The sequence below is a fragment of the Podarcis vaucheri genome, assembly GCF_965113315.1.
Source record: "Podarcis vaucheri genome assembly, chromosome: 7".
NCBI lineage: Eukaryota > Metazoa > Chordata > Lepidosauria > Squamata > Lacertidae > Podarcis > Podarcis vaucheri.
Genome location: NC_138765.1, coordinates 47,914,676 through 47,940,914, shown reverse-complemented (window position 1 = coordinate 47,940,914; position 26,239 = coordinate 47,914,676). Strand labels below are relative to the sequence as shown.

The following is a 26,239-nucleotide window of genomic DNA, read 5'->3' as shown; positions in this document are numbered from 1 at the left end:
AAATGCAAATCTTGAGAATCCTAACCTATCCTTTTTCTCCCTGATCCATAACCAACCCTAATACTATGGTTTTTTTTTTGGGGGGGAGGTAGTGGAAATAGATTATATGGTAGAATATTTACAATAAATAGAAGAGAGAGACACTTTGACCTTGAAGAAGGATTTCACTACATTGTCTCTTTATTTTAGTTTCCAAAATACTCCTCATTCTGCATTTCTGAGTTCTGAATTATAACATCTTTCTAAAGTAGAACTGATCCATTAGGAACAGTGCTTGAATTCTATGTGTCTCTCTCTGTGTGGCTATGATCCCCCCCTCCACTCTGCTAGAGGAGTGAGGCTCATTGGAAATCTGAACCAATTGCCTAAGCCTTATTATCTAACCAATCAGTGTTGGCAGACGTGCTGATGTCAGATGCGCACGCTGCGGGTGTGCTGACATCAGATGCACTTGTGCCTGTGGCCTGTGTGGACCCAGGCACCCACCATCCTGGGTCCAAGCCGGTGGGCCTGCTTCAGAGTGCAACAATTCAGCAAATCAGCAACTGACATGCTTTCTTTTCTCCATATACTAAGCATCTTGCTTTTAAAAAGCTAAATAAGTTTTGTTTTGAAACTGTATATTTTGAGATGCGGGTTCTGTTAAGTCTTATAATTTTCTGTTATCCAAGCCCAGTTGAAATATTATCAAATATCTGGAACCAGACAGCATAGGTGTAATCTTCCTGCCTGAAGTTCTCCACAACATGCAATGACTTTAAAATTTTCATTTTTGTATCTGTCAGCAATCTGAATTACCTGATTGAATTCTTTCTCTCAATATCTATACCCTTATACAAGGGATGGAAAGCTTTGTCATCCCAAAGGCTGCATTCCCTCATGGGCAACATTCCAAGGATTGGGGCAGGAGAGTAACATGTCTATGGTGGGCGGGGCCAGTGGCATAGCTGAGTGCATCATGCTAGAGTGTTTTTTTTTAATAAAATAAAATACCCTACTCCTTTCATAGTTCCCTGGCCCTGCTAAAGCACTCTGAGAATTGTAGTTCTAGGAGGGGAACAGGGGGTCTCCTAACATCCCTTAGCACCCTTGCCAAACTGCAACCCCAGGATTCTCTATAGGAAACCATGACTATTTAAAGTAATATGATATTGCTTTAAATGTATAGTGCCGATGGGGTCTGTGATTCTCAAACAGGTGGTGAAGAAGAAGAAGAAGAAGAAGAAGAAGAAGAAGAAGAAGAAGAAGAAGAGTTTGGATTTGATATCCCGCCTTTCACCTTCTTTCCCTTTGCAACCCTTAGCAGAGTATTTCCGCAGTAGAAACATTGCCTTGAGCTCATCTACACTTCACAGGGAGCTGTTCAAGGACCCTCCTCCTCTCTAGAGTCTTGAAACGCAGGCTACTTGTGACATGTGTGAGAATAGCTGGCATGCCATGTCCATTAAGAGGAGCAGGGTCATGGTATATCTCCATGTGTGACATGGTAGGGCTTGTTCACTCATTGATTTATTGCATGACATTAACTTTAGCTTGGAGTCATTTTTTATTCTACTGCCTCTGTTTAAGGATTCATTGCTCAGCTCTTTTAAATCACATTGTGTTGAAACTTGGCACACAGCCTATCCATCTCGTTGTAGTTCTGCCTTCTTGTTCAAAACAGGTTGCATAATCTTGGCCTTTCCTTTTATTTTTAAGACAATTTTAAAGCTGCATGATTTTTGATGTTCAAACAAGAATAAAAATAACATCACAAAGTCAACCATGAAATATAAGTAATATTATAATTTATGTGTGAAATACATAAAAGCCAGTATCCAAGGAATAATTCAGTGTCCTGAAAATGTCAGCTTTTCTTTCATTATTTTTTAAAGCAAGTTACTAGTTCTCCTGGCTACTGAGATCAGCAGGAAAACATGTGGGCAATATTTAGTGAAATCTGAGCAGTAGAACAGAAGTTGATCAGGCTTTCCATCGTCTTGGAGACTTTTCTCTTTGATGGGAAAATCACTGAACCAATAAGGAATGCAATTAACCTTTATTCTAAATAAGCTACTATAAGCGCCCATGAAAAATTGAGGCTTCATGTAGGGGAGTTACTCGCATTTTCCCAAAGTGAAGATAGTGCCTATCTTTTGAAATTCACAAGATCACGATTGTTCTATGTTCTCAAGAATAAAAGGTTGTGATCATGTTCACAGTGAAAGATTATCATTATGTACTATTTGTTATCTGATCATGAGGAGTAAAGTGCTGTCCATAGTTGTCTATAATTATCAGTCACCATGCTAAATATTGGTTGGTTGAAAATTGCTTTGGGTTGCCTTAGGGAAGATAAAGTGACTAACAAAATTCATAAGTAATAATAAATAATAATATTTACATTTGACGTTGGGACATTTGGCAGGAATGGGGCACAAATACTGTTGGTCTGGTCTGGGGCATAAATGAAGCCTGGTTGGATACTCTGGGGGGAGACAGAGATAGTCATTCTGTTGAGCTCCTCCCTGGTCTCACTATGGATTAATGAGATGAGGCTCTGAGAGATTAAAAATATAAATTTCTTATTGTAAATGAAGTTATACTTATAGGTGAAGTTCTTACTGATTGCTATGAACTACATAACCAAGCCACCCAGTCGAGCAGCCTTTTGTTGGGTGAGCAGTTTGTTGTTTTGGTCACCACTGTGTGTACTTCTGCTGGTGACTCAGCTGTGCCCCTATCTGGAGAAGGAGAGTCTAACTATGGCAGTTCTGGGAGGAGCCAAATAGCTGCTGTCCCAACTGAGATGGTGAAATGGATGATGCTATCATTTCTTCCTCTGCTGTATCCAGGTGAAATGCTTACTTGAGCTGAGCCAAAGGGATCATTTATTGAAATCAATAGAACTTCTGAGTAAACTGCACTAAGACTGAACTGTTGAAAAGCAGGGCAAGAGGGAATAAAAAAACAAGGAAAGGAATTATTTAGGTATGTTGCACTTTTAAACCAACATTTATAAATAGTGGCATATAATATGGCGTGACTTTATGGGGTCAGAGACATGAAGCCCCAGGCTATGGTTCAGCATGACCCTAGTGTACCTTAATCAGAGTTTAGCAGCAGCCATGGAAGAATAGCCGAGCAAGTAAGAAGTATCAGGGCCAGGCAGACTTTGATAGAGGTCAGGCAAAGTCATAAGTTCCTTTTACTATTGTGACTTTGGAGACAAATTTGGGTCCCTGTTGATGAATTTTCTGATGTGGCCAGTTGTCCAATGGAGAGAAAAAAAACCAGGCAGAGATACCTCAAAACTCATTTCACAGGTGACTAACCAACTATCAGACAGCATTAACTTTTCAGTCTACTATGGATTTGGCACTTCTTTGTCAGTCTTTGAGCTTCACCAATTATTTTTTAACCTGTTTTAAGCTCATGTATTGATCCTTTTACCTTAGCTTTGACAGCTTATTTTTTTCCCCAGGGCTACTGAGACGTGCCGGGATGTACACAATGCTGTTGTATCCAGCATGTTTCCAATTCATAAGTGACAACGTTTTAGTTCCAGAGAATTGTGTGGATGTAATCAAAGCTGATGGTGTAAACTTAATAAGCCACAGTCAACAAGCACTGTGTCTACCTCTCAAAAATCAGCTGAAGGAAATGAAAGTCTAGACACGTGAGAAGACTTAAATAATAATAATCTGAAATTGAAATTGGAACTTTCTGCATGGAAAACAGGGTGGAGAACCTTTGGCCTTCAGGATGTCATTGGACTGCAACTCCCATCCCCCTTAACCATGCTGGTTGTGGCTGATTGAAGCTGTAGTCCTAGAACATTTGAAGGGCCACAGATTAGTCATCCCAGATATAAGGTATATCTCTATCACTGAGTCATGGACACTGTACCATGATGATGATGATGATGTTTCTACTGATGAATGAATGTGAAGTCTATAACTCATGACAGGTATAAGGAACTCTTTTCAGCCCAAGGGCTGATGCCCTAAAAGGCTGTTGGGTATATTCTGTGTGTGTGTGCCATGGATGCTTTGATCAAGTGGTTAAGCTCACCACAATGAAACAGTTCTTAAGCAGAGTTCACTTTTACTTGTCACACACAAATATACACTACTATATGCAAGCACCACTCTCTGATCCCGGAGAGGGTTTTTTCCTTCAAAGTTATTGCTGTTCCAAAGTCCACAGCAAGTCCTAAGTTCAGCTGCTTCCAAAGTCATTGCAGCTCTTTGCAAAGTGTTCCAGCTTCTTTCATGATTACAATCAGTTACTTAGACTTCCCACACTTTCCCAGCCAGCACTGAACACTTTAACTCTTGTGCCTTATCTATTCAGGGGCTACATACATAATCTGCCCTGCAACAGACAAGATAAAACAGACAATTGTACTGTGAGGGATGAGTCAGCTTTACCAACTCATGTGGAATTAACCCATTAAACATTTTCCATAACAAAGACAACCTCCTGATGGTCACATGCCAGTGGTGAGTGGGACAAAGGAAAAATGGGTGGAGCAACACATGCACATTTTACCTTTGTATAGTTGGTTAATTTATACAAATCTTCACACACCTCTATGTCTACACCAGTTAGAGGCTTCATCAAGGGTCAAAGACACATTCATCACCAGGAAAACACACCAAGGAAGGAGGAAAGCAGAGCCAGTGAGTGGTGTGAGTTGGGAAGAAGGTGTTTTGCTGGAGAGTGTGTGTAGCCTGCAGGCTAAATATAAATTGGTTTTCGGGCAGAAGCTCCCCATCCCAGATATAGGGTAAGACTAGAAAAACCTGTTGCATTGAATGCAGCCATATATTGTGTCTTGCTAAGGTTGTGCCACCTCCACCTGTCTTGCAGTCCCAGGCAAGCACCAGAAATAAGAGGCTTATTTGCCTCTTGTGGAGCGCCATATATCGTTAGTGGGCTGCAATTGTCTTAGTGGGTTACATTTTCTGCAGGCCTGGGACAGACATGGCATTCAGCCAGCTCTGGCAATTCATTATCTATTATTTACTTCTGAGAAAGTTCCAGTCATCAAGACAGGGATCAGAAGTGATGACATAGGACTTTAAATTATTCCTCACAGCACAGAGAGAAAATAATCGACAGTGACAGCTCAACCGCTGGGGCACTGGAGCAATGTGCCTCTTGGGGCATGCTTAGTAAGTTTTGTGGACTGCATCTCTCCACTTAAAGGGCACTGGGTGGTTGAAGTGGATGATGAAAACTTGCACAGTGACCTACAGCAACCTCACCCTACAGCACTTCATGACAGAGTAATGAGAACAGGTGCCTCTGGGGCAGAGCATCAAAACTGCATACTACTGGGATTGGCATGGTTTCAACAAGCCTGTTCAGAAAATAAGGAACTAAGCTGCTCTGCATCCGTTCCAGATATCTCTTTGAAAGTCCCCAAGAGCCTTTCTACACATTTAGTACACTGAATGAGGTGTCAGATTGAGAGAGAGTGTGTGTGTGTGTGTGTGTGTGTGTGCAGAGTTCTGAGTTGTATCGCATTAGCCAGCATGGTGGGGATAGATTTTTGAATATTCCCTCATGTTGAAAACAAGATAGCATATATATTTTCTTGATGGAAGTGGTACTAGCAGAATGTTACTAGATCAGTCTACCACCTCATTTTGCATAAAGTGTAGAATGATTATAAGATGCTTTGTTCCAGGCTCTGGATGTTTCAAGCCCAAATGCAAGTTCCTGAAAAACTTTGGATAGTCCTATGTGAAACTCAGTATCGAAGAAAGAAACTGAAATCTATAGATTCATCCATTGCTGAGTGAAGGCTGCATGAAGAACATTAATGATATCTTCCCCACCTACAGTCTGATTTTGCAAAATCCACTCTATCGCCTCAGGATTCTCCCACCTCATTTCCACCTGATTTTGCTGCACATTCAAAAATAATGGTTTCAGTTACAGAATTTGGGCTGCAGGTTGTGTTAACTTTGTGGCATTGGCATTTTAGAAGTAGCACTATGCTATGTGTGTGTGTGTGTGTGTGTGTGTGTGTGTGTGTTTTAATTAACCATGCCAAAATAATTAATCAGACATTTGCTTCTATGGCTTATGTGTCCTCCAAGTGACTTCTTATTACTGATGCAAATGTGTTCTTAAAATAACAAGATTATTATTGTGACCTCATATTAATTTAGGTGAACAACATAAGGGAAAGGAAAGATTAATCTGTGAGCATATCTTCTACTTTTTTCTTGCGGAAAAATGAAACAGAACCCACCATGATTAACAGTCCTGGTAAGGGGCACACAGCGGTTAGTGACTGTTCTGTCTGCTAGCCCTTCCTCCAGCCTGGGAAGTTGTGGTTGTGCTATCAGCTAGCCAACGAGTTTGTGGCTGCTGCTGCTGAATTCCAGGTTGGCTTTGTTTAAGACCTCCATCATTGTCAGGGGTGGGATCCAAGAGCAGGTCACTAATAACTCACATGGTGTGAGTGAAGTTAACTATTCATAGTTCAGAGGGCCAGGCATATTGAGCACAGCAACTATCCCAGTAGCTCTTGCCCCCAATAAGACAGTTGTGAGGACTGAAGGTCCTCACCTTCCCACAGCTCTCCAAGTCTCCTCCTCCCCGAGTTCCATCCCAAGCAATCTAGGCTCTTTTGTCTTGTCTGTCTTTGATCCACCCTCTTCAGGTTCTGGGAGACCAGAGGAGAGGGGAGCTAGCCCCTGCAGAAGGGGGAGACTCCCTGCCTTCCTCATGAGCCTGACTCATCTCAGCCTCTTGACACCCCCCTCCCATCTCTAGCTTCCACTTCTGCCTCTGATTTGGACTGCTCTCTGCCACAGACTCTTCCTGTGCACTAAACCCTGTTACCACTTCAGTGTCCAACACCTCCTACCAGTCTACTCCCTCTTCTATCTCTGACCACTGATTGTTGTCCCACCACCAATATCATGGCTCTGAGCCTTCTCCCCTCCCCTGCTCCTTTGTATCCAGCCAGTCCATTACACTTAAACATGATTTGGTTCTGGATTGTGGATGAGGAGGTTGATGTGGTCTGTATCACTGAAACCTGTGTGGGTGAGCAGGATGGAGTTGGTCTCACCCAGCTATGCCCAACTCAGTACTCAGTACAGCATCAGGGGAGACTTGAGGGTCAGGGAGGGGGAGCTGTTGTAGTCTATAAAGATTTCATCTCTTTCTCCAGGCACCTTTCCTCCTCTGTAGAGTTGGACAGCCTATGGAGATGGTATGCCCTCAGAAGTTAGTAAATTCAATTGGTTTCCAGGTGGGCATTGGGGATGACCTGGCTGATATGAATGGTGCTCCTGCTGAAGCCCTGGCTGGACTGGTAGACCATCCAGATGACTCAAGCCATTGACATGATTGCCACTGAGTGCCCTCTCCTGCTTCATGGAACCTTCTTGGCTCCTGGGTATACTCCAGAGCAGGCGTCAGCAAACTTTTTCAGCAAGGGGCCAGTCCACTGTCCCTCAGACCTTGTGGGGGGTCGGACTATATTTTGGGGGAAAATAATGAATGAATTCCTATGCCCCACAAATAACCCAGATGCATTTTAAATAAAAGGACAAATTCTACTCATGTAAAAATGTGCTGATCCCTGGACTGTCTGCGGGCCAGATTTCCAAGGCAATTGGGCAGGATTCAGCCCCCGGGCCTTAGTTTGCCTACCCATGCTCCGGAGCCTAGGTAGAGTCCCCAGTCAAATATCCCTACCAAATATCATGCCTCCAATATATGTTCCTTTTCCAATATTCAAATATGGGATATGTTTGTGTAAGTGGTTTGTATACTTTGTAGGTCATTTAGAAGCCCATTTTCACACGTAAGTTAAAAAAAAGTAATAATAACTGCACTACCAAAACCAGCATCCCTAGGGCATTTCACACGTGGGTCACCAATCAGCCTCTTCCCTAATTGCTACCCACCTAACTTGGACACATAGAAGGATTGTGCTAATCTTTTATGCTAGGGGATCTGCTTCTGCCTGCAGTAAAAGGTGGTGATGGGGTTTCAAAAGGAAGAAAGAACGAGAGAATGACACAGCCATTACTAATGGTGAGCCCCCCCATACTCTTAGAGAATTTCTGCTTCCCTATAAACTGATAAAATGCACCCCCTCAGAAAAAATAATAAAATACACTGAGAAATGAGATTACAAATTAGAGGGCTCAGCACTGACCCATAGATGTTATTCACTCCCCCCACCCCCCGCTGGCAAACTGGAAAATTGAATACACAATGTCAAGATCCCCCTTTGTAATGTTTAATATACTTTTCAAAAAGCAGATCAGCACAGAGCCTGATCATCAGACTATTGTCATTAATTATTTTATTTTTTATGTTTTATATAATTCTTTTATCATTCATCCTTTATTTTGTTAGTCTGAAATGTAATGTTATCATCATTTTGATCATAAAACACACACAATTGTTTCATGATTATGAATGGAATGTCAGATGCCACTAAATGGTCTGTTTGTTTAAGCTCAAAGGACTGAATATTTTCTTATACCACACAGGTGAAAAGCTTTGTTATGGTATATAATGAGAACTCTGAGCAGAGAAAAGATGTACCTGAGATTAGAATCCTGCTATATGCGATAGGCTACTGTCTGAATAAGGAGGAGGAGGGAAAAATCTAATCTCCAGACAATTTCTAAACCGTAAAAGGAAACAATGCAATTGCCAAGAAAGCAATCAGACATGTTTCTTTAATCTTCATTCCTATTACTGGACACTTTATCTTGCAGGACACAGTTTGATATTGAATACTGTTTTTGTTATTCTTACTTTTAAAAGCACAAAATTCTTTCAGTGGCTGATAGCTAGGAAGGGGAAATCTCAAGTGCTAGAAAAATATGACATTTGACTTTAACCTGCCAATGCATACAACAATATATACATCAGGGATGAGAAACCTGTGGCCTTCCAGATGTTCAGGGAGTACTCATCTCTGAACATTAGCCATGCCGGATGGGGCTGATGGGATTTGGAGTCTGGCAACATCTGCAGAGCCATAGGTTTTGTCATTCCTGCTCTGTGTTTTAATATGTGCATGAAACAGATAACATAAGCTTTAACTCTGTCTATTTTGTGGAGACAGCCCTTCCAGTTCTAATTTGTTCCAGTTCTGTTTCAGGAAAGCACATATATATATATATATATATATATATATATATATATATATATATGCAGGTTTTGGTGTCTTCGGGTGTCTTCCCGTGTAAGAGTCGGGGTGTCTGTGCGACGTTTCGACGAGGTCTCACTCGTCATCTTCAGGCTGGTGCTTTCGGCTTCTTGTTACTGGAACAGAGCAGAGTCTGGTGTTTGAGTTCCTATAAATACTGTTGAGGGGTGTGGTGTATAGCCTCCAACGTTCTGGGCAAAGAGGAAGTTCCTAGATTAGTGTGCCTTTTCTTCTCTTGTTCCTTAATTACTTGAGGGATATCTTGGGTGATTTCATGAGTGATATTCAGAATATCACTGGGTGGGTCATTAAGTGTAGATTAGTTGCTAAAGCTTTCGTGTCTTGACCTCTTGAGCTTGTGAAGAGTTTTTCTGAGAAGATGGCTGTGCTGCATTTAGTTGTGCTCTGGCTTGGCTTCGTGTATAGGGGCGAGCTATGGTTTTGTGCCTTGTGCCAGCCAGATCTGTGTAGGGATTGCAGGGGGGTGCAGCATCCGGAGGTGCCACTATAGTTTGGCTACTGGATGGAGTCTGTAATATGTCTGTGGAGAGGGTCTGGGTTTGGGTCTGGTGTGGTTGATTGGTGACGGCGTTCTGTGTGCCTCTGGTTCTGGTGTCGGTTTTTGTGGGGAGGGCTAATTTCCAGATGTCTGGCAGGCGGGACGTGTCGTCACGCTTGTTCATGTTGTGAGGGTGTTTCTCTATCTCGATGGCTTCCATGATTATTCTCTTGTGGTGATGTTCCATGTTAAAGAGCAATTTGGAATCTGCAAAATTAATTTCATGTCCTGTTTCTTTCATGTGTTGGAAAAGAGAGGAAGTTTTTTCTTCTTTTCTGACGGCATTCTTGTGTTCTGCGATACGTGCATTTATTCGTCTGTTTGTTTGTCCAATGTACGTGGCTGGGCAGACTTTGCAGGGTATTTCATAGACCCCTTGGTTTTCCAGCTGGATTTTGTCTTTTGGGTTTCTGAGGATATTGGCTATTTTTTGGTTGGTGCAGAAGGCTGTTTTGATATTGTGTTTATGGAGGATTTTGCTGATTTTGTCTGTAGTGCCCTTGATATAAGGAAGGAGGGCCATGCCATTGTTTTCTTCTGTGTCTTGGTTTTTGGGGGGTGTTTCTTTTTGGATTAGCTTCGTAACCCTGTTTTTCTGGTATCCATTGGCGATTAACACATTTGAGAGATTCTGTAACTCAGTTGTCAAGTGGTCTTTGTCAGCCAGGCGTTTGGTTCTGGAGATGAGAGTCTTGGCTACGGAGTTTATTTGTGCAGGGTGGTGGTGTGATTGTGCATGTAAGTAGCGGTTGGTGTGTGTTTTTTTCCGGTAGATAGTGTGTCCTAGGGAGCCATCAGGTTTTTTGTAGATTAGGACGTCAAGAAAGGGGAGTTGGTTGTTGTCTTCTATTTCCATAGTGAATTGTATTTTGGGGTGTAGGCTGTTGAGATGTGTGAGGAAGCTATCTAGTTTTTCTTTCCCGTGTGGCCAAATTACAAAGGTGTCGTCAACATATCTGAGCCAAAGTTTGGGTTTGTGTTCTGACTTGTCTAAAGCATTGGTTTCAAAGTGTTCCATGTACAAATTTGCGATGACCGGTGAGAGGGGTGATCCCATAGGTGCTCCTTCTATCTGTTTGTATCTTTGTCCATTGTGGATGAAGTACGTGTTGGTTAGGCAGTGGTTGGTCAGGTCACGTCCCGCCTGCCAGACATCTGGAAATTAGCCCTCCCCACAAAAACCGACACCAGAACCAGAGGCACACAGAACGCCGTCACCAATCAACCACACCAGACCCAAACCCAGACCCTCTCCACAGACATATTACAGACTCCATCCAGTAGCCAAACTATAGTGGCACCTCCGGATGCTGCACCCCCCTGCAATCCCTACACAGATCTGGCTGGCACAAGGCACAAAACCATAGCTCGCCCCTATACACGAAGCCAAGCCAGAGCACAACTAAATGCAGCACAGCCATCTTCTCAGAAAAACTCTTCACAAGCTCAAGAGGTCAAGACACGAAAGCTTTAGCAACTAATCTACACTTAATGACCCACCCAGTGATATTCTGAATATCACTCATGAAATCACCCAAGATATCCCTCAAGTAATTAAGGAACAAAAGAAGAAAAGGCACACTAATCTAGGAACTTCCTCTTTGCCCAGAACGTTGGAGGCTATACACCACACCCCTCAACAGTATTTATAGGAACTCAAACACCAGACTCTGCTCTGTTCCAGTAACAAGAAGCCGAAAGCACCAGCCTGAAGATGACGAGTGAGACCTCGTCGAAACGTCGCACAGACACCCCGACTCTTACACGGGAAGACACCCGAAGACACCAAAACCTGCATTCCTGTACCCGTGAAAATCTACGAAAGCATATATATATATATATATATATATATATATATATATATATATCGGAAGCCGTGGAAGCCCCTTTGGATGTTCAGCTTCCAAAAATAGTTCGCAAACCGGAACAGTCACTAACAGGTTTGCAGCGTTCGGGAGCCAAAACGTTCAAGGACTAAGCTGTTCAAAAACCAAGGTACAAGTATCTTAATGTGGAAAACGGAAGCATATGGTATGAGATTAAGATTATTTACCTAGTTACTCATATTTCCTCAGTGCTAAAGGTATGGTGCCATGTCACGTGTGTTGATCTTGCCCTCTTTACCTCTTACTTTGCCATGTTCATAATAGATACAATCAATGATAAATAACTTGTTACCAAGTTGCTTCTGGGCCACATTCAAGGTTTTGTTCTCACAAAGCCCTAAGTGACTTGGGCTCAATATATCTGTAATGGTTTGGAGTTACTCGTGCGTAAACTGTCCCCTTTGGGAGCTTGGCTGCCTGGGTTAAACCGTCCTGACAGCACAGCCCATCTCAGCGTGGCTGCCTCAGTCGCTCACAGAGTCTCTCTGTGGGCATTTCTTAAACCGTTGCCAGCATAAGAGTTGTTTGACTCCCAATCGTCTCCGCCTCTCATTGCGCGGGAGTCTCCTGCGCAAGGAGGGTGTGGGTAGTGGAGGACCAGGGCTCTCCTCACTGACTTCCAAGGAAGAATCCCGGAGCCCTTCCACCTCTTCTCCCACTTGCTCTCCTGGCTCCTTGGTGTTACTCTGATTTCCTTCCCCCTCCATCAAGCTGCGTCTCCCCCTAGTGCTTGTTCCTTCCCCTGCAGAATCTGAGAGCCTCTCCTTCACCGGTTGCTCTGATGTCAGTTTCCTGACAATATCCTAAGGACCACCAGATTCCTTATGCTCTACCTCCATCACTCAAATTTTCTGATAAGGCACTTTTGGTGATCACCCATATCCTAACCTTGCCCTGTGCCCTGTTGGACTCCTTACCAATAGAGCTCCCGAGACACAACTAACAAACAACATGGCCAGTGGGAAGAAAGCCTATATGTTTAGTTCAACATTCCTTCCACAAAGCACTGGGAGAGGAGGTGCTTGCTAAAATAATTCCCTCTGTTTAAATTTAGACCTGGCAGACACACAGGAGCTCACCACCATGGGATTTTGTTCTGTGGTAAGTTTCAAGAAGAAAATGTCATTTTTAGCAAGCATTTATCTACAGTGTTGTTTTTTTAAATGTCCAAATCACCAAATTGTCACAAAACACTACAAGGGTCCCATTTCAATTTGAAGTGCCTTGGAGAGATCCCTCTTCACCTCAGGCAAGCCTGGAATCTGTCCAAAAGCAGCCAACTTTGATCCAGGATGCATCTAGATCCACTGCACAAACCTAATATAGCATTCCTGTGAAATTTTGGGATATATGCCTTACAACGGTGTGGGAAATCTGTGGTCCATTTGTTGTTGGACTCCTACTCCCATCAGCACCAGTGAGAATGGCCAATCATACAGGAACATGGGCATTGCAGTCCATCAACATCTCAAGGGCCACCCATTCCTCACCCCTGCCATATATTGACGGAGAACAGAACAGCATTGTACTTTGTGGCCTTGAAACAAAATTAAGTTTATTTTAGAATTATTCATAAAAGTGCTCATCTTGGTCTTTCTCAGCACATTGGGAAAAGGGAGGGGGGAAATCGTCTTTTGTTTTGCTTCTTATGTCCTAGCGTACATTATATTTTCATGTATGCTGATTCTAAGAAGCAAATTATTGTCTAAAAATAAATGCACTTGTTTGTGTCTCTCTCTGATAGATCTTAATCAGCACACTGAATGGAAATGAACCACGATTCCACATAAAACTGACATACCCTAATGCCCTATCATGTTCAATTTTGGGAAATGTCACACAAGTAAATAAAAAAATGCAGAGAGTTTGGGGAGTTATCTCTTTTCATATGCAGACAGCCTCAAAATATAGGGAAGCTCGGCTATGGAAGACTCATGACTTCTATCTTTCTATTTTATTTCTTTTCCTTTCAAGAGTGTTATGTTTGGATACCTCAAATATAAAAAATAATCTGTATCCACACAGTGCAAACAGTCACACATAATGCAGACATTCAAAAGAAGATATGAGGGACATTTGCTCACTGATGTTGCTTCAAAGGACACCTCCAGACTGTTAGTATTTTGGTGTGCGTATAGGATTTTCCTATCAGAGCTGGTACTCACCTGACAATTCTATCAGAATTTCTTTAATTGGATCAATTTGGCCGATTGCAATGCAGATCCTCCAGTTTATTATATTTTTATAACTATAACCATCAACCCATCATGTTTATTGATTCTTCATTTAGAGTGTGGGGAGCAATGAGTGCTGAATAAAGACCAGATATATTCTAACCTCCATGTAAGCCTTGCTGAATGTTGGATGAAAGCTCAAGAAATAGGTCATCTGGATGAGTTCAAGGCTAATCGAATAATAAAGGATATTTTATTTCCAACGTAGAGGACACAGGCAAATTAAATAAATAAAAGAAAAACAGTTACATCATGAAATCACTAACAAAATGTGTTTAAGATATTTCCTATTCATTTAATGCAGGTAAGTATGATTGCATGATGCTCAGGCAGTTTGGAGATTGCCCTTACACCCAGAAAGAAGACCCAGGAAAGTGTGAAGTAGGGAGTCTCAATAACCAGTCAAGAGCCCCCCCCCCCCAATTCCTACTCAGCCCTGAAAAAGGCAACTAACCAAAACCCATACTATAGAGGGTAGTAGGAAGGGTGATGCAAATAAAAATGAAGGGGAAAGAGAGGATGGAACAGCCTTAAACAGGAGGCAGATTTACCCCCTCCATTTTGCTCTAGGAGCCATGTGGCCTCAGAGCCATCCCCAGAGGAGGAGACAACCTTGTGTCTCCTTTCCTCCCAGTGGGGAGAGGGTGAGGCAAGCCTGCCCCCTCTGAAGGCAGGAACAGCATTTTTTATATACTACATTATTATAAAATTTGTACCTAGTCTCTTTCTCATTATCTGAAGAAAAGCTTTGATGAACGTTGCTGCATATATCCCTTATTTGTATATGGACTTCAATCAAACAGGCCAGTAGCATTATCATTTGATGATGTTTCACTAGCCTTTGATGATATCACTGTTGTGAACTTATCCTAATTGTCTGGGCCTATCCCATTAAATCGTATTTTATTCCTCAAAATAAAACAGGCATCTAGTAGAACCATTTCTCTGCCTTTTAGCATGCTTCTTGCATTCTCCTCACCAGCCTCCTTTTCATCATCTCACCTACTGCTCAAAAGGAGTTTTTTTGGGGGGGATCTTTTCTTGAAGTTTTGCCTCCAGGACTAAAGACATCAGAAAATAGCAGTTGACCTTATGGCATCACTCCCATGGATAAATAATGGAAAAGATGGTTTTGACAGCTTGCAGTTTGAATAGTCTGTCACACATTGAGAGTAAAAAGTTCTTTCCTGGGGATTTGGAATCATCTCTAGATAGTGTCGGTGTCCAATATTCCTTTGTATATGATTTGCGGTGTAAGACTGAGACTATTAAGTCTTGCATATTTATTCAATTTGTAGCGCTGATTCCATCTTGACCACGGCTTAAGCAAGTGGTGCTGTTCCTTGGAAGGTTTGAGCTGAATGTATTAAGTCACGTACCTGTTTAATCTTTACATATTGCTGCTAGCAAGTTTCATATCTGAGAGACACAGGTGATGCTGCCCTGCATTTGAGGAGCCACTGCATGATCAAGGGGATGAGAATCTCTGAAAGCTGTTGATCATTTCAAAATGCATGGAATAAAAGGGAAGATGATTGTAGATGAAAGTGGTTCAGAGGGACATTCTTAAACTAGAGGCATTAAAGAACTCAGCAGGCAGCGCTGTCATTTCTTTTCCTAAGGTGTCTCAGTCTCTGCCTGTGCTGTCACCTTCAATTTGTATTTCCTGTAAGTAACACCTCTGAAAGTCATAAATACAAGGTAGACACACCTGTCTGCTGTCTGGTTGACACTTCAAAGTCACTCCCAGAATGATTGTATTTCCACTGACATTTGTTGGGAATTCAAGGGTTACTGTTTTTTGCCTAGTTGTAACCAATTCTGCTCTAACTGCCCAACTCAGGTTTGAAGAGGAAAGAGTTCCATCTAGTTCTGGATGGGGACAGAACGTTTGCTGGAGTTGCATGGAGATGTGTCCAGGGTCCAGTTGCTGCAAGGGCTGAGCCAAAGAAGGGCCATATCATCCAAAGCTCCCACTATAACTGTTTTTAAAATTACACTCAGTAAGGCTAACAATGCATCTTATTAGTCCTGTAATGACAATTCATAGAGCAATAACCATAGTGTTACCTCAGCATTACTGTTAAGTGAAAACTAGTCCCACTACGTGGCAGGACAAAGGCTTGAGCATGTGGCTGGTCCAAAATATGTATTATTATTATTATTATTATTATTATTATTATTATTATTATTATTATTATTATTATTATTTATCCAGTTCTTTCTCCTGCCACATTGCTGCAGTCATAGAATTTAATAAAATGAGCATCTCATCTCAAGAACATTTATGCAAGTACTTCTTTGGCCTGGTCAACCTAAGCTGGAATCCAACACCTTTGCAGTGAGCCACTGGTGTGGACTCAAGACCTACTCGTGGGTGCCGCTATTTTCCCGCTATTTGAAAACCTATGTACTATGGCTGCCACAATAGGTTTAAGAATACATTTCATCAATTAATATTATTAATTTATTTATTACTTATACCCTGTCCATCTGGCTGGGTTTCCCCAGCCACTCTAGGCGGCTTCCAACAAGAGATTAAAAATACATTAAAACATACATTAAATACATCAATGCACAAGAGACTGTTCATTCTTCCTTTTTAGTTCCTGTTTGCATTGGCTCAGCCTCTCCTTCTGTTGAACATCATTGGGCTGCCATCCCAATGGCAGCCATTTTTAGTTATGCCATGCCCCTCACAGAAGCCATTTTGCTTTTGGAACCCATGACACTTTCTCAAAACCCCAGTTGTGTGCACTGGTCCACTGACTCCTGTTTTAGGAGCTGTCAGTAGGGCTAAGTGGTATTTTGTTTTGTTTTTTGCCTGTCAACCATACTGACAATCAAGATACTTTCCCCTAGTTACAGTCTAGTGTAGTATAGAATATGGTAATATACAATGTAGCATTGAGAAGTGAAATGCAATGTTGTTTCTTACTATCTTCTCTGCCGGCAGCTGTATTTTTAACTCTTCTAACACTTACACTTCCTAGAAACATGAAGCAACAAATAGTTTGATTCTACATGTCCTATAATATATGGATATACAAACCAGTGAATTTATCTGAAATATAACTCGGTTCTCTTTTCTTGGAGTCTCATGCTGAGTAGCTTACTGGGGTTATAAGTGTTTATTCTCCATTTCAAGCTTATTTCCCTTATACATCTAGAATTGGCAATACATGACATTTTGATATCTGCTCGCGTACAGAAAGTCGACATAGATTCTAAGATAACCAGGCTGCTAAAGGTCATCCTCCTAAAATAGGTAGTTATCAACATTTTGAGAAAGCATTACTTCTAATCAATATTTGTCATGCTGTGACTATGTTCCAAATGTTCTAGAATCTTAGTTAAAAACAGACTTTTTGCTGTTTTTCTTCCAGAAAGTTATTACTCATTTAAAAAGCCATTCTAACTCATGTTCAGAACCATATATTTTGCATTTAAAACAAGAAATTATATGACTTCAGACAGTGAGATACAGCAAAAGATATTCACCTTTGCATTTACTGAGTGTATTGATTAAATTTCACGAAAGTTTATAGAGCACAAAGGCTTTCCCTATTTGGTGTTTAATTTATTCCTTAATGAATAACTTTAATTTGCCTCTTTTCCTTCTTTTCTTTTCTTTTTTCATGATAAAATATCAGTTTGTGTACCATGTAGGAGATACTAGTCAACAAGGAATGATGAAAGCCCCAGAGTCAAAAAATATATGCACCTATTTCTTTCTTGGGATGCTGCAAAGATCCATATTTGCAATATTTACATATTTGAAGTTTGAAAAACCTATGTAGGATCATGGCTATGATAAATCTCAGTAGACTAGTCGTCAATGGCAGTGCCCAGTGAAGTAGGTCCATTAGTGCCAGGACTTCTAGCTGTGCAATGGAATGGCCCCTCCCTCTCTTCTCTTCTCTTCTCTCTTCTGGGTTTTAGTTCAACCCTCTGGAGAAGATTTAAGGTGGGCACAGGGAACATATGGGGAGAGGAATTTCTATTGCAGAAACAGAAATCCTTGCATTATTGTAATTATTTCACTAGATACTGCCCTTTAATCCTAAACTTCAGGGATGTGGAAATGTGGCCTACCAGATGTTGTTAGATAACAATTCCTATTCTTGGTCATTGGCCAGGATGATTGGAAATAGAGTCTGGACAGTTGGACTTATTTACTGTATCATTGCAGATGAGCATGGCTGTCAGCATTTGTCACAGTGTCTGGAACAGCACAACATGGGGCCTTCTCAGAATTGATTTTAGAACATTTGTATTCACCCAAGCCAGTAGTGTAATATGTTTTGAATTGGTTTCAGCTGGAGGTAAGTTACTAGAAGGAGAGAGCAGCAGGGAGGGAGCACAGAGGAAATACCACCAGGCCCCTCCCTCATGACATCACCACAACTTGTGACAAAACCAAGAGCTGCCCCTATGCCTCAAGTTTGGGCACCTGACCTGTCTCTGTTCACAAGGCTGGATTAACAAATGGAAGGCACAGTTGGAAGAATTTTGGGAGAAATGGCATCTGATCCATAAACCATCTGTGGCACAAGTCAGACCAGGTAACTTCAGAATTTGGTACTACAGTGTATGTGACTCTGCTGTTTTCTGTTTCAGCACGTTAAACCTTTTAGAACATCACCTATACTTACACAATGTGGCTGGATGCAGTGATTTCTACAAATAAATAGATAAGCACAAAGATCTTCAAAGAGAGTTTCTTTCTTTAAATAGTTGGGTAATACAAACTCTGAGGCAAGGTATATTATGGGAGCATCTGCATCACTGGGGATTCCTTGAAGAGAGCATGTATACTTCATGCCAGCATCAGCTGGCATAGTAGCTGTTTCTCTCTGCCAGCTTGGCACAGAAACATCTGTTACTTGGATCAGGATCCATTTGTCAGCTTCTGTGGGAATAATCTCAAACTCACCACTGCAGCTGGAAAAAAGAGAGTCAAGGACCAAGCTCCAAGTGCTGAATAATTCACTAAGGAGACGGTTACCTGGCAAGCATGAGATCTGGCCCATTTTCTTAGTATTCTTACTATTTTATTAGCAGTGTCCCTTTGTATGGATGAAGACCATATGAAAATCCTTTCTGGGTTTGGGCCTATAACAAGGGGTTTTTTTGGTGTTTTTTTTGTTTTTTTGTTTGTTTTTCATCCATATGAATAGTACATACTGACTACAATACTCACAGTAAGCATGTATTGTGTAATGTCAACATACATGGGGATTAATTTTAACATATTAAAGAAGACCACCTTAGCTTCTATGACTTATAACAATTGCCTGTGAATAAGGTGGTAGAGAGTGGTGGCTGAACAGTTGCATGAGTTCCTGGGGGATGCAGAGTGTCTGGATCCATTTTTAATCTGGGTTCAGGAGCAGTTTGAGAACTGAATTGGCTTTGGTTGCCCTGATGAATGAGCTGGATAGGAAGAGCTGGACAAGGGAAGTGTATCTCTGCTTCTGTTTATTGATCTTTCAGCAGTTTTTGGTAGCATTGACCATGGTATCCTCTTGGACCAGCCCCATGGGAAGGATATTGGGGAAACTTTTACAGTGGTTCTGCTCTTACCTACTGAGTCATGTCCGAAGTATAATATTGGGTGACACTGTTTTAACTTCACAGTCTTTGTGCTATGGTGTGCTACAGGGTATGATATTGTTGTGTGAGTCTGGGGAAGGGGATTAGTCTGTGTGCCCAAGACCCTTCTAATTCCTGCATCCATCAAGGATTCAATTGTTGAATTAGCCAGTTAAGGGCCATAATGGCCCAAGTATAGGTCATTAATGTAACAAAGTAAGTGGCTCTGAGCCAGAGGAAAAAATGAATGGGTGGGCCCCTCTCCCCCAACTAGTTGTTAGCTAGAAGAACAAAAGTCTAAGTTGAGGTGTGTGAGAACTAAAAACTAGAAGCAGGCTGGGCAGCTGAGAGACAGAGCCATACCTGATTTCTGCTGGAATCCAAGGTTGTGGCTATAGAAGTAGCAAGACCCTCTTGGTATGATAATGCTGTGACCCTCATTATTGTAGGCTCAGGTTGTGTGTGTGTGTGTGTGTGTGTGTGTGTGTACACACACACACATATATATTGTTGTTTAATTGTTTAGTCGTGTCCGACTCTTCATGACGCCATGGACCAGAGCACGCCAGGCACTCCTGTCTTCCACTGCCTCCCGCAGTTTGGTCAGACTCATGTTTGTATATACATGTTGTACATATATATATATATATATATATATATATATATATATATATATGAATAACTCATGTTGTACATATATATGTATGTAAATATACCATATATCATAAAGACACCACAATCTCATAGAATCATAGAATCATAGAATCATAGAGTTGGAAGAGACCACAAGGGCCATCGAGTCCAACCCCCTGCCAAGCAGGAAACACCATCAGAGCACTCCTGCTTGGCAGGGGGTTGGACTCGATGGCCCTTGTGGTCTCTTCCAACTCTATGATTCTATGATTCTATGATTCCTGACATATGGTTGTCAAGCCTCTGCTTAAAGACCTCCAAAGAAGGAGACTCCACCACACTCCTTGGCAGCAAATTCCACTGTTGTCTCTGCTGTCCCTCATGCCAAGGAAACCAAAGCACCTGGATCCCATGGAATCTTGTACCACTCAGAGATTGGGTGGCATGCAACAATATTTAAAAAGAATTCCTCATTAAAAAATTCACCAGAATTTTGGGGGTGCTTCGGAATCCAGCTCCATCACCGGAAGCTCAGGTTGCCTCAGTGGCTAGAAACTTCAAGAGTGGATTACTACAATGCACTATATAATTGTATAATAATCATATAATAATTAGCAGTTAGACCATTTTTAAACATCAATTAAATGCCTGCATATATTACCCTAAAGTAACACCAACTCCTAATTTCAACTTCCTTTTTATTCTGAACCCTACTATTGCTGGCAATGAGATTTACCAAAAAAGATAATAATTACCTAATCATGCATCTGCTGTTTATGCCGCTTAGAGTTAATTACATAGTAATTAGGTTTATTTCTCATAAGCTTGTTTGCACAAGGGTTGGCTAAGGATTTAAGGATGTGCATTTCATATATTTTACCCTATTAAGCACATTCAGTTTTAGGTTTTCACATATGAAAAGTTTACTGTATTTCTCAAATTCTGTGTTTGTGTGTGTGAATGTATTCTGGATCGATTGATCAATCTATATCTAGCTATCTCTATCATATTTCTCTCTCTCTCATCTATCTATCTATCATCTATCTAAACAATACAGATTACTTTCTGAATTATATTTGTAGAGCCTTCTTGAGAAGTTTTACAAGTCTACTCAAAACCTTTTGCTAACACTGACAATTCTTCTGCTGCTTAGCCCAGGACAGAAACATTTGCTTTGACTTTTGGCAAAACAATGGTGGCACCTCTAGCCTTGGTTTATCTATGATTTTCTTGTGACTTGTCGTTACCTGCAAATCATGATGTGAATAGTGCCTGATATTTATTGACTTCTTTTCCTTCCTTGCCTCTTTTACCCACTTGCGTTTTGAGACCCTTGTAAGCCTAATTGCACACAGGAAATTATTTACCCAGTTCAGCTCTTCTGATGCTGTTTGATTAAAAGGAGGCATGGTTGGGCAGAAATGAACATGTTAGCAACCTACTGTTGTCTGAGCAGTATCTTTGAAAATTCAATTTGAAGTTTATTTAGTGATGAAACAAAGCTTTTTGCCATTTGCTAATTTGCTAATGATAACCTTGAAACTTTTGTAATGAAGAAAGAAGTCAACTGAATGTTAACCCTATTAGTGTTAATTGGAACAAAGCTTAAGTGTCAAATCATTTCCGGTAATTATACACCATTAGACTTGCAAATGCCATTGGATCTGGAATTAAGGGACAGACACATATCTTCCTTCCTTCCTTCCATTCACCCCCCCTTTTTTTTACAAAAGTTAAGAGGCCATTGAAACATTTTGATGTAGAACCATTGGGTTGTGTTCAATGTCAGTTGGACTCAAAGTAGACCCATTGAAATTAATGGACATTAACTTAGGTTCATGTATTTCAGTGAGTCTACTCTGGTTAGAAGTTAGTTGTATACAACCCAAAGAGATGTAAGGAATATCTCTGGTAATCTAAGCCACCCCCCTGCTTTGAGCAGGATCTACAATGCAGGAAGCTATTACAGCAGCCCTAGTAGATGACCATCTTATGCAAAGGAGAGCAAACCACTTCCTGGGACTCTCTCTCCCACTGATAGTGTTTACTGTTAGGAAAACAAGAAGAGTTTACTGGATCAGGTCTCTGGCCCATTTAGTCCAGCATCCTCTTCTCACAGTGACTGAACAGATATCTATGGGTAACCTGCAAGCAGAACCTGAGTGTAACAGCAGCACTATACCCTCCTGTGGTTTCCAGAAATTGCCTCTCAGAGGCATACAGCCTCCAAAAATGGAGGTAGAACATGTCTAGTAGCCAGTGATAGCCTTAATCTCAATTTCTCTGATCTTCTTTTAAAGCCATCCAAGTTGATGGAAATCACTGCTTCTTGTGCGAGTGAATTCCATCTTTCAACCAGTGTTATGTGAAGAAGTACTTTATTCTATCTGTCTTTAATCTTATAACTGTGCAACAGAGCCCCACCCCACTGGCTTCTGGATTAGCTCAATGGCCCATCTAGTCCAGCACAGTGGCGTAGCGTGGGGGGTACAGGGGGGGGGGGCGGCAGCACCGGGCGCAACATCTGGGGGTTAGGGTTAGGGGGCGCAAATCCACGGGTTAGGAGGCGCAAATTACTTGCCTTGCCCCGGATGCTGACAACCCATGCTACGCCACTGGTCCAGCATCTTCTCACAGTGGTCTACTAGATCCTGTGGGAAGCTTACAAGAAGGATCTATTCACAACAACACTATCTCCTCCTGTGGTTCCCAGAAAATGGTACTCAGAAGCATATACAGCCTCTGACAGTGTTGGCAGGTCACAAACATCATGGGTAGTAGATATAGAAAGGTTTCCCTTGTAATTTCCACTCTTGAGTTCTAATCTTGCCCTCTGAAGCAGCAGCCAGTAAGTTAAAATATATGATTATTTCAATTGCTATACATTATTTGACAGTTATGTAAATACCTCATAGGTGTAAAGTATGCTGATTTGTTTTCCTTTTTAAGAAATCTGCCAGGGGATGTCTAAACATTTCTTCCTTTTAACATTTCTCCTGTTCACCTATTATTGCAATTTTGTTACATTGCAAATGAAACAGCAGTTTCTATTTAGCATGCATACTTGTTCAGTCACTACCACCTCTGATTTCCATTGAGCTTTGTGTGCTTTTCAGCTTGGAATTACATTTTCCAGCGCAAAGTAGATGATGTCACTGTTCTCCCCTTGGTTAGCGTCAAAGGGAAAGCTTTCCATGTGCAAAGGCCATAATCCTACTTCTTGTAAATCCCTCTGGCTTCCACTGGGTTTATTAGCCTAAACTCACATTGACTCTCAAGCTTCGCAGTCCAAATTACTCTGTCGACAGTACTTCGACCATTTTAAAGCTGTATTTAAATAATGGCACTTATACACTGTAGACTGTTCCAAACTTACATGGTGAAGCACCATTAAGTAGTCTCAACAGCATTTCAGCAACACTTTCCCTGGAAAGCCATGGACTTTTAAGGACTTCCACTAAATAAGAGCTATGCCAGCTATGGAAACATCTATATATATAAGACGGAAGATCTATAAGCCTACATGTACACCCTCAAGCTGTGCAGGTTGCATGCCTTTTAAAGCTTTTATAGATAGTGGGAGTTGTGGCAAAATGTTGCAGTGTGGAGTACAGTGGTACCTTGGTTTCCAAATGCCAAAAACCCAGAAATAAGTGTTCCGGTTTTCAAACGTTTTTCAGAAGCTGAATGTCGGATGTGGTTGTCGGCCATTGTTTCTGGGGCACCTGCAACAATCAGAAGCTGTGCCTTGGTTTTTGAACATTCCAGAAGTCAAACGGACTTCCGGAATGGATTAAGTTTGGTGCTTTTGTTTTTGCTATTTATTTTGCATTTTTATTTTTGAGGCTTTTTCAGTTAATTTGTTTTTGTGACTGTGTGGAACCTAGTCCAACTATTGATTGATTGATTGATTGTGTGACTGCAGAAATGGATAAAAGCCCCCCACACAAACAATGACTATCATCAGTGCTAGTAAGAATTTATTTATTTTTTTAATTTTTATCATCTACCATACTGTCTTATTTATTTTATAGTACAGTACATTGATTATTGCTTTCATTTTATGGAACAATGGTCTTGTTAGTAAAATTCATGTTGAATTGTTGTTTTTGGGGTTGTTTTTAAAAGTTTAAAAGTTTTAAAAAATGAATCTGTTTTGAATTACTTTCTATGGGAAAACTTGTCTTGGTTTTGGAACGCTTTGGTTTTGGAATGGACTTCCAGAACGGATTAAGTTTGAGAACCAAGGTACCACTGTATAGTGGTAGCTCGAGTTAAGAACTTAATTCGTTCTGAAGGTCCATTCTTAACCTGAAACTGTTCTTAACCTGAGGTACCACTTTAGCTAAAGGGGCCTCCTGCTGCTGCAATGCTGCCACACGATTTCTGTTCTTAATCCGAAACAAAGTTCTTAACCCAAGGCACTATTTCTGAGTTAGCGGAGTCTGTAACCTGAAGCATCTGTAACCTGAAGTGTCTGTAACCCGAGGTACCACTGTACTTCTATTCAGAGTTTCACATAGCCAACTATGCCATATTCCAGGATGCCCAATTTCCCATTCATGTTTTTCAAAATGCATTTAATATCCCACCATTCCTTTCAAAGAAGCCCGTGGCAACCATGTGCTCTATGTGGGGCACAAGGAAAGCCCCACAATGACTGCATTGCAGTAGTCCAGTCTTGAAGCTACCAATGCCTGGACCACTGTGGCCAATTTCACCCGCTGCTGGTTTTCTACCCCCTCAACACCCAGTCAACATTGTGTGCTGACTCAGTAGTCACTGAGTTATTTCAGGTCTCCCAATCTTCCTTCCTTCCTTTCTGTGGAGGTGTATACATATATACTTTGGTGTTTCAACAAGGCTGCTGATATTTCTCTGTTTTGTTGATAAAGATCCATACTCAGATTCTACAAGATCAAAGGGCAATCTGAAGCCTCTGGCCTATTTTCATGGAGGCTTAATGCTAAGTAGGGATAGCAGCATATGTCAGTTTGGGTTCCTAAAATTTTCAAAACTTGAAAACAGTTTTCCACATTTCCAAAGCAATATCCTATTTGTTTGTTTGTTTTAAAATCCTCATGAAAATTTGTCAGCCTTTTATTGCATGTTTTGTTTTTTGTCTCTCCTAATAAACATATTTTGTTGCATATAGCTCTGGCAAGTATACATATTTGGGCAAGCAGTTCACCTGAATATAATGTGTTTTGTATCTCAGTATTTAAGTTCAGTTCTCCCCATTTCTGCATCTGTTTATGATTTCTTTTGTTAAGTCCTCATGAAAGTTCATCAGCATTTCAGTGTCTGGTTAGCTATACACATTTGTTGCATGTGATTTTTCTTGCTATGCACATTATTTTGCAAAACAATTCCCATAATATAATTTGCTATTTTCACTAATATGTGCATTTTTACTCACATTTACCCCAATGCACACACTTTTGTATGCATTACTTGGTTGAAGAACTGTCACAAAATTCAGAGAAGTGCAAATTTAAAACAATAGCTGTGTTTTAGCTCATGTATTTTTTGGGATTTATGAATCATTGAGCTTCACATTAAAATCCTAACCATATCTAATTTATCTCCCTAGTCATAATGCAGGTCAGTTGACTCAGACATTGACAAGTTCATACGAAATTCCCTTGTTCATCTCCCGACTCCCTATCCTTCACAGTGAGATTCATGAAGGCATATTAACGGATACCAGTGCTTTTTAGGAAGCATGGGACCTATATACTAATAATTTAAAATTGACAATAGATCTACTAGTTGACTCCTGGGTCTCTCATAACGTATAGCAAAAACTCTTCTCAACTCCAAATCATTCCTTCAGTCCCCTAGATATACCAATTATGGACATAACAGCTTTGCTTGATTCTATAGCACTGAACTTCAATTCACTTGACCAGCCAGGTCAGTGAAAATAAATGACTTTTTTTGAGTAGGTTTACCTTGGGCCGCTTAATGGTATCATTTCACAACCTTAGTCCAAGGACACAATTTTGCTGTACAAGAGCACATTAAAGTATAAATATCTCAAACTGTTTACTTGTAGAGCTTCTGTGTTTCCCAAGGTATTCAATAACCCATCCCCCATCCTTGAATTTATCTAGGGTTAATCTTCTTTGAGGTTAAAATAAACACTTCT

The 26,239-nt window shown here is 41.0% G+C and overlaps 1 long non-coding RNA gene across 1 annotated transcript in view; it reads left to right on the top strand.

Moving 5' to 3' along the window:
• The window catches only part of LOC309537523, a 940,942-nt gene that overhangs the window by 278,920 nt on the left and 635,783 nt on the right, over positions 1 to 26,239 (top strand). The gene's annotated exons all lie outside the window — the stretch shown is intronic.